The 8,173-nt window shown below is 50.1% G+C and overlaps 1 long non-coding RNA gene across 1 annotated transcript; it reads left to right on the forward strand.

Moving 5' to 3' along the window:
• Positions 1–1,871: 1,871 nt before the first annotated feature.
• Positions 1,872–7,901, forward strand: LOC147583043 (uncharacterized). The gene is made up of 5 exons (XR_015242756.1): positions 1,872–2,365; positions 5,680–5,826; positions 6,228–6,349; positions 6,778–6,992; positions 7,548–7,901. It is a non-coding gene; the product is annotated as an uncharacterized LOC147583043 (long non-coding RNA).
• The last annotated feature ends 272 nt before the right edge of the window (positions 7,902–8,173 follow it).

Raw genomic sequence — 8,173 nt, forward strand, 5'->3', positions numbered from 1 at the left:
TCCCTCCACCTATGCTCTTGGCCAGTCCTTCTGTTCTCCCTCACCCGGCACACTCCATACCCTCTGCTTCCCTAGCACCTTAGCCTTCTCTCATTGGCTGCATCCTTTCTCTCTGTTCAGTCCCCCACACCACCATCCCCACTACCTCTCCAATTGCCGTCTGGCGTCACTGTGTCTACTCCCGGGGCAAACCCTCCGAAGGGCAAGCTCACTCCGGCTGTTTCCATTTCATCACTCGCTCCCTCAACCAGGACCTACCTGGCAACCTTCTTTCCTATCACTACTTTCACCTGCCTCTTTAATATCTGCGAACTGGCAAGTTCGCCGTGGGCTTCCTGAACAGATGCTTCCAGGCCCTCCGGCACCACCGGCTCCAGCCTCTCCTTGGTCTCTGCCCACCCCTTCCACTCCTCCAGGCCTCCGCTCTCCTTCCGCCCACATTCCTCAGCCACGTCCAGTGTCTACTCGCTTCTACTACCGCCTACTGACTGGTCCCCTGAGCTGAACGTTGAACTCCCATTACGTCTTGGGTGTACAGGATCAAAACTGCAATTGTGCAAACGAGGCCTCCAACTAATGAAGCTTAATCAGGCTGGGTAACTATCAAGTCCTTACAGTGTCTGTTCAGTCGTTCTTGGATTAAGATTCTCAGCCTTTCAGCTGCTATGGCCTATCTCTGCTAGGAGAAGAGCCTCCTGGCCATGGGTGTGTCCGTCCAGTCCTCCAGTGGGGTCACTGGCTCTCCCAGATGGTGGCCAGCCTCTTGTGTGCCCTTATAGCCTCTGACCTTGAACCAGCGGCTGTCTAACTTGGGATGTGCTCCTCTGGGGCCCGGTCAGATTGTTGGATGACAGGGCCCCGTCTTCCCTCTCGCTGGCCGCAGAATCTTTAGCCTTCCACCCCTCCTACGTCTACCATTTTCTCCTTCTTCCTTAAACCTCCCCATTCAGAAGAAGGCCGGCTTTTTATTTTAACTTCCTTATGTCATACTACTGTCTTCTAGATTTCGACCTGAGCCTAAATTTCAGGGTAAGGGCCTAGCTGTTAAGGAACCAACAGGGAAAGGGGGAAGTAAAGAATTTGGTGAATCTTCCCTCAAGATAGCCTCCTGGCTTGAAGATTATTGTCCTGCCATAATCTTATTTTGAACGTCAAAAGTTGAATATGGATTTGGCTTTTTCCCAGGCAATCCTTCTAGAACAAATTCTAATCTCTTCCCAGACATATGGTTGCCTGAGGCAGACTATGTGTAAAGGTCATAGACTCATGAAGACAAAAGAGAAAATCATACACAATTTCAAATTATTCCTCCCGTTATATTCTGGAATCTCTATATCCATCCTGCCCCAGTGACTTCTCTGAGCTCGAGCCTATCATATCTAATTGCCTGTTGGACTCCTGCAAACACCTCTAAAGCCAAACTCATTATCTTCCCTCTAAAACTGGCTCTTCTTCCTTTTTCATCAAAGTTTAAGACGAGGGAGAACAAGTGGGGGTGGGGGGGAAGGAATCACGAATATCCAGGACCACGTGTTTTTCCAATGCCAAGGCTCTACCCTGTCACTCTCAGATTCTGAGTGTGGCTTGGGAATCTCCAGCTTTACCAAACAAGCCAGATGATTCTGATTCTGAGGGAAGCAGTGGTGTGGGAACCACGTTTAGAAAATCTGCTGGAAGTCTGGTCACCCGGGAACCAAACCCGAGAGGGGGTGGAGCAACCGCCTCTGTGGCGTCCCCGCCCCTCCTACCGTCTTGCCTCTTGCGTCTTGCGTAATGACGTCACCACTTGCCCCGCTGAGAAGCCTGGGAGTCCTCTGGCCTCCTTCTTTCTCGCTGCCCCCCACACCCCCATTCCCCCTCCACCCCCCGCCTTGGCAATCGGCCGTTCCAGCCTCCATTCCCTCCCCTGGATTCCCCCTCCCACCCCCGGGTTACGACCTGGGCCATCTTTAGCTGGATGACTGCACTGTCCCACCCATCCTTGGGTCTCCCGGCTAGGATATGTCCAATCCAAACCACCCGCTGCGCTGGCTCCTGAGAGCTCTCATAAAATCAAACTCTGCTCATGCAGCGTCCACCTAAAGGCCCCCAGTAGCTGCCATTTCCTCGGACCCAAACTCTTCACAGCTGCAGCCAAACTTCGAGAAGCACCTGACTCGCTCGCACAGATCCTTCCGTCTGGCCAAACCGGAAGTTGTTTTTTCTCCCCTAGGCCAGAGCCTCTGAGTCCCTTGGGCCTTGGCTCCAGCTGTGCGCTCCCCGCCCTGCCTAGACTATGCAGTGCCCGCCTGGTGCTCTGCATCCAGAAGGCCCTGGGTGGTGAGCTGCCCTGCTCCCCCTGCACCCAGGCCGGGGCTGGATTTTGGTAAGCGTGTCCCTCCACCCCCACCCAGTCCCTCCGGCCGCCTCGCCCGTGTCTGTTCTGCTAGAGCACATGTCATGTGCAGGCTATTATGGCGGATCCTAGAGGCCGCCTCTCATTCTAATTTAGTAGGAGTTTCCTGGAGGGAGTTTTGTTCACTTTTGCATCTCCAGGCTCCACCGCTGAAATGAATCAAAACAGCCACGTAGAAAGCATCCACTCGGGCGTCCCGAGGGCAAAGCCATATTTTGTCCTCTGTGCATTTTCCCCGGGACCCAACAACCAAGCCCTGACCTGAGGAAAGTGTAGCTTCACGGTTGGGTGTGGCATGGACCCTAGATCCAGACCCGCAGGTCAAATCCTGCCCTTCCATTTGCTGGTAGATCCTTGGGCAAGTTACATAGCCTCCCTACACCCCAGTTTCGCAGTCTGTGAAATGGATCGTTATGAAGGTTAGATGAGAAAATATGTCTGAACTGCCTTCAGCGCTGCCTGGCAGGTGATAGCTGCCTTGAGATTCTCTGTATCCTCGGTCCAGATGGTTATCCGTTGGAATATTGACTCCTTAGCTGCTGTACAGACAGTCTGTTGCACTGGCCCAGGCCCTTCTCTGCCTTTCTCATGCTCTCCCATGATAAGGGCATGTTGTCAGCCACGTGGTCACTCCAGGACCAAGATTTCCGGCAGACAGCCACAACAGAGGCAGTCGACTAGAGACTGGTCTCACCATGCTGGACATGCCCCAACTTGGTTACTGACTCCCGGTCCCTCCCTCCTCTCCATTCGACCAAGTCATGACCACCTTCTCTGGCCATCCCCCAGGAACCCCTTCCTCTGGGTCCTAGATGCCCAAGTCGTAATTATTACATAGCAACCGTGTGTAAAAAGATATCAAGATCCTTGGGGCGCTGGGGTGGCTCAGTCGGTTGAGTGTCCGACTTCGGCCCAGGTCATGATCTCACAGTTCGTGAGTTCGAGCCCCGCGTCGGGCTCTGTGCTGACAGCTCAGAGCCTGGAGCCTGCTTCGGATTCTGTGTCTCCCTCTCTCTCTGCCCCATCCCCACTCATGCTCTGTCTCTCTCTGTCTAAAAAATAAATAAAACATTTTTAAAAAAAATAAAAAAAAAAAGATATCAAGATCCTGGGTACCAGCAGGGTCTAGGGCTGAAGCCGCGGATAGCCCTGGGGATGGAGTGAGGTCTAGCTTTGGTGACTCTTAACATTCAGATATCTTGCAAGCTAAGTTCTGAGGCAAGCTTCAGAGTAGCTCTGAAGAGAGCTAGATGGTTCTATTTGTGAGCCAGACCTCACCCAGGGGGCACCTTTGACTTAGAGGAAGCACATTTCCACCCATCCGTTCAGATCTATGCTAGAGGCAGACCTTGCTCAGTCCGATGGAGTCAATGCTTAAAGCAGGACAGGATCACTAACGCCAGCGGCTCGTGGCCATGAAGAGCCGTGAGCACTAGATGGCAGGTGTCCCCCAGAGCACTCAGCGTCGAGCGGCTTGCCGGGGACCATCTCCTGCAGGTTTCCATCTTTTCCTTCTACTCCCACCTCTGCTGTGTTGCCTCCACCAAGCCTGATTCAGGCCTGTAGTTCAAAAAGATTCCTTAGACACTCACGTGACCTCATGGTCCTCTGGGGGACAGATGATGCTACGAATCCTTTCTTACCACGCGTATCCCTGTACCAGGAGCCTAAGACCAATCTCAAAAGCTTTAATAATCATAGGATTTAGAGCAAAATGGCCAGTGAGCTATATTCTTTCTCTAATACACTTGAAATTTATATATATGTATATATGTATATAGGTACATATATGTATGTACATATACATGTGTATATATGTATATATGTATACACATATAAATATGTATATTTGTTATATGTATATACATGTATATACACATATATACATACATATACATATATACGTATGTATATATAAATATATACATATATACAGATATACGTATGTATATATAAATATATATATACATATATATACACATATATACATATATATGTGTGTATATACATGTATATATACATATATTTTTATATATGTATATATACATGTATATATACATGTATATATGTATATATGTATATAAAATATGTATTTTTATATTTTTATATACATATATATGTATATGTATATTTTTTATATTTTTATATACATATATGTGTGTGTGTATATGTATGTATCTACACACATATGTGTGTATATATATATTTTTTAAAGACAGGGGGCACAAGCCAGAGAGGGGGAAAGAGAGAGAAAGAGAGAAATCCCACAGGGGCAGAGAAAGAGGAGAGAGAGAAGCAGGCCTCACCCAGAGTGAGGCTCAAACTCAAGAAGTGTGAGATCATGACCTGAGCCAAAGTCGATGCTTAACTGAATGAGCCACCGAGGCCGCCCCTAGTGAGCTATTTTCTTAAAGTGTGAGGGCATGGGAAGGGGGTCAGATACTGCTGGAGAGAGAATAGACCTCCGTCCCCCAAAGTCTCCCCCACAATCCCTTGAAACACCATGGGGAGCTGCTTCTGCTGGGTTATTCAGCACCTTCCTTCAGCATCCCAGGTGGGTATTTGCAGGCTGCCGGATGTGGACTCCCGCTGAACTCCTGTCCCACATATCTATTTGAATCCACATTGGCTGAAAAAAATTCTGAGCCAAAAAGCGATTCAAATTCCAACTTCCATTGTGCTTCCGGGATGAAAAAATATGTCCTAGGTATGGGGTGACCCCAGACAAGGCCAAGTTGAAAAGCCCCTGGAAGAGACCACAGGGCACATTCTGAAAGAAGAAGCCAGACCCTGGCATACCCCAGGGGCACATGGGAGGGCTGAGGTCGCCTTGGGACCCACCTTGAGAGAAATGGTTGTGTGTGTGAGAATGCAGGGGGATGGTGAGACCTGAAAAAGCTGTACCACTCAGAACAGCAGTATCTGGGGTCCGGGCTTGTCCTACCTTGCTGTGGGATGCCCCTGAGGGAGGGTGACAAAGAGGGAACAAGCGGTCTGTCACCTCAGAGGACTTTCACCGTCTGGCAAGTCTGCAGACGGTTGTCTAAGGTCAGCAGGGACAGGCCAGGGTGGATTCAGTTCTGCCATGGGCCTAGGACTGCCAGGGACGTGAGAAGTACAGGTAGCAGGGGGGCCATCGGGCCCGATTCGTGAGCACTTTCAGCGAGACCTGGTGACACGTGGGGTGAGGGAGTCTGCAGGAGGACTGGGGGCCTGCGAACTGAGCAGGCCCAGCCCAGGGACGCGAAGTTGTAAGGTAAATGTAAACTGGTCTGTATTTGCAGGCTGAGGAAGATGGAGCCTGGGGTGACCGTCCCTCAGGATCTCTGACTGTGGGAGTGGCCGGCCCTCAGGATCCTTCGTCGCACTCCATCCGGTCCAGCCTCGCCTACAGCAAAACACCCACCATGCACTAGAGAACAGAATTTTTGGTATGGCACCACTTTCCTCTCTTCCCACCACCCCCATACCACCTTTCAAGGTTCTTCTGCCCGGGGGGAGGTGGGGGGCTGCATGGATGAGGACCTCTCCTCTCTGAAGCCACAGAAGAGCCTGGACTGGCTTCTGAGGTGCCCAATGCCAGGTGGCCAGCGCTGTGGCCACATATGAGCGCCTTCCAGCCTGACATGGTGGATCCTTCTGGGCAACGTACTTCTCCTCCCAGAAAGATGAGTTGGACCAGGTGGTAAATACGGTTTCTACCAGATCTCTCACTCTGTAATTCTGGAATTAATTTGGAAAGTAGCACCAAAAAAAAAAAAAAAAAAAAAAAAAAAATCTTGCCTAAACCCTTGGAGATATGGCCTCGGAAGACTCCTTCTCCAATATCCAGCCTCAGACATGGCTTCAGGGAAGTTCCAGGGGGCAGGAGGACCCCAGAGGAGACCAGGAAGGAAAGACACCAAAGGCCCCAAAGACAGGTCTTTGTGAGCGGGGCCCCTGCTCAGGTTTGAGGTAAGAGAAGAGATCCCACCAAGTCTTCTTCCGACTTTGTGCACTTTGACCACAGTGGAAATCTACCCTCTATTGGAATGGGTGGTTGTTGTGTTTTGGGGTGTGTGTGTCCTAATACCTTTGTACTTGTTTGGTTCCCTAAGTTTCTGAGTAAAGGTTCCTTTTGGAAAATTCCAACTTAATCTCAGCTGAATAAAAGAGAAAAGGGGATTTTTCCATAAGAGGCTGTGGGTGCTAGGGGGACCCGGAGCTCCCAGCTGACACTTGTCTGAAAGCTGTAAAGAACCAGGAGCTGGGATCCATAGGAAGGGACATCCCGGGGAGGCTGGAGCTGAGGCAGGTCCAGGCAACACCCTGCTCTGTTCTCCCGCCATCTTCTTACCCCGGACAGGGTGGCGATCTCACACTCTGACCTGTTTTTCTTCTAGGACTCAGCACTTGGGTTCCATCAGACACCTAATTATCCAACATATTAAATCAAATAAGGATGAATGTACTCAGTTTGAGCTCTTCTTCCAAAAGGAAAACTCTACCAGGAATTGGTCCAGAGAATCTTGGAATATTCTTTTGCTTCTCTTAACCGCCAAAGAGCCACTTCGTGACTTCTTTCTCCTTCTCCTCCTCCTCTTCTGCTTCTGCTTTGGTAAGTAATCACATGCTTTTTAAAACTGAGATAATTCACCCAACATAAAATCCTCCGTTTTAAAGTGTACAATTCAGTGGCTTTGGGTATATTCACTCTTCGCCGGGACTTCTTATCCCACTGACAACTTCCCCAGGACAGAGAGGAAGGGAATGGGCGCTGGAAGTTTCCCTGAATGCATTACCAGGGCAACCCTGGCAGCTGAGATCTAAAGGCATGTTCCAGCCTAGTGGCAGAGACACACCCCTCTCCAGAATTTCTGGGGAAATCCTGTCCCTGGATCTGGAATCCTGCCACGAATGCAACAAGTGGGCTCTGAAGCAAAGTTTTCCATGTATCGGAGCCTCTCACATCAGTGGCACCAGGCTCAACTCATAAGGGGTTGGAGAACCCTGAGCCGATGATGAAGTCAAGCCCTGAGGGTGAGATGAGAAGGTCAGGGCCTCAGGCTGGGGCTGATGACAGGGTCCCAGGGCCAATATTCCTGGAGAAGAGAGGCCTGGAGATTCTGGTAGAGCCTTCAGAGTCATGCAGCTTAACTCCTTCCTCCAACAGATGAGGGAACTGAGATCCAGAAACCACAGAGTTGAACAACCCAACAATGGCAGACCCAAGACCTAAGATCAGAGCCGAGTTCTTCTGACCTTGGGCCAATGCCTTCTGTACCAGCTAATTCATTCAACAGTAAATGTTCACTGAACCCCTCCTGTGGGCTGGGTGCTGGACAGGGTTGACCTAGAAGTGCACACGCAGGCTGCACCCCCTCCCTCCAGCTCTAGGCAGTGGACCAGGGAGGACTTTGAGAAGCAACCACTCCATGCCCAGTGGAAGGCTAACCTCAAGAGGAAAGATTGAGAGAAACCCCCTCAGCACAGCCCTATAATAGCTGCCTCAGAAAGCCCTCTCCTGACAGCCTCTCTCATCAGCTCCTGTCAGCAGGTACCCTCCCCGCCTCCTGAGCTTGGCTCCCTGGCCCTCCACCTCTGGCCTTATGGTAGTGACAGAACATTTCTTGTGGCAGAGGGATGATATGCTGGAACTGGCTCATACCTGCTCATGAGACCCGACTGTCCCCGTTAAAGGAATTTTGCAAAAACACAATTTATTTTTCAAAAATGGTAACTTATAACTAAATAAATTATATCAGACACAAAGGGAATAAGCACTCAAAACTCATCACC

The sequence above is a fragment of the Puma concolor genome, chromosome A2 (genome assembly GCF_028749965.1).
Source record: "Puma concolor isolate L17-30 chromosome A2, mPumCon1.1.hap2, whole genome shotgun sequence".
In the NCBI taxonomy this organism is placed as follows: domain Eukaryota; kingdom Metazoa; phylum Chordata; class Mammalia; order Carnivora; family Felidae; genus Puma; species Puma concolor.